This window comes from Canis lupus, chromosome 28 (assembly GCF_048164855.1).
Source record: "Canis lupus baileyi chromosome 28, mCanLup2.hap1, whole genome shotgun sequence".
Classification (NCBI taxonomy): domain Eukaryota; kingdom Metazoa; phylum Chordata; class Mammalia; order Carnivora; family Canidae; genus Canis; species Canis lupus.
In genome coordinates, this window is record NC_132865.1 from 28,727,808 (window position 1) to 28,729,136 (window position 1,329).

Sequence of the window (1,329 nt, forward strand, 5' to 3'; positions counted from 1 at the left end):
GTCCTGGGCCAACGGCGGCGCTAAACCACTGAGCCACGCAGGGATCCCCAAGATTGGGCTTTATTTGTGCAATTCTAGCATTTATGTGGCACATGGTACATATTCAGTAAGAGTCTCATGGATTCCCCTGGGAGACCCAGGTCAATTCTAGGGTGGCTGCAATGGTAGATATCAGGGAAAGCCAATTTAACAACCTTTCTGGTTTCCGTGTTATTTCCCTGACTCATCATCACCTGGGATGGCATAGATGAGGTCAGACATTTCTGGACTGTCCACTGAAAGACTAGACATGGTGGTGCAGGGTAATGGGAGAAGTATATGGTGTTTACAACTTAATTTTTTTTTTTTGGCACTTGCTAGACATTCATTTATACGTCACTAATAGGATAAAGTTTGAAGAACAGAGAAGACTGCCTGGATTTGGTGGAAGGGGCAGAGAGTAGTGATTTTTTTTTTAAGATTTTATTTATTTATTCATGAGAGACACAGAGAGAGGCAGAGTCATAGGAGCCCGATGTGGGTGGGACTCCCTCCTAGAACCCAGGATGACACCCTGAGCTGAGCGGCAGGTGCCCCAGCACTGGGACATCCAGGGGCCCGGGGTGGTGAATTCTTAGGGTGGCCTTATGGAGTGTGCAGTTTAGAGGGCACTGTGGGAATACAGTGTGAGGTGGAGAGTCAGCGTGGAGCACCCGTGAGAGCGAGGAGGAGGGCTCAGCGAGGAGTGCGCCGGTGAGTGGTTAAGGCTCCTTCAAGGTCTGAGGTAAGAAAGAGAAAGAGAAGGAGAGAAAGGAAGAGGAAGGAAGGAGGAAGGAGGAAGGGAGGAAAAGAAGAGAAAGAAAGGAAGGAAGCGAGAAGGAGGGAGGGAGGAAGGACAAGAAGAAAAGGAAAGAAACGAGGAAAGAAGGAAAAAGGGAGGCTTGGGAAGGAAGGAAAAGCAAGGGGAGGAGGAGGGGGAGAGGCAGAGAAAGAGGGAAGGTAGAAGAAGGGAAGGGGGAGAAAAGGCTGCGAAAAACTTTTCTATCGGAGTGTGTGAGTGTGTGTGTGAGTGTGTGTGTGTGTGAGTGTGTAAGGCCGTCCCAACTAGCCGCCAGGCGTGTAGGCACACCGGCTTCCCGACACCTTCGGTCCCGAACACCACCACCTCCCTGACCCGGGAAAGGAAAGGCGGGGTGCGGAGGGGCGGGGGGCGGGGGGCACGAGGGCGGCGGGGGGCGGAGGGACGAGGGGGGCGGGGGGCGGAGGGACGAGGGGGGCGGGGGGCGGGGGGGGCGGCGCCCGGGGCTTCCCTGCGGCGGGGCCGAGCGCGGCGCACTGCGCGGGGCGGGC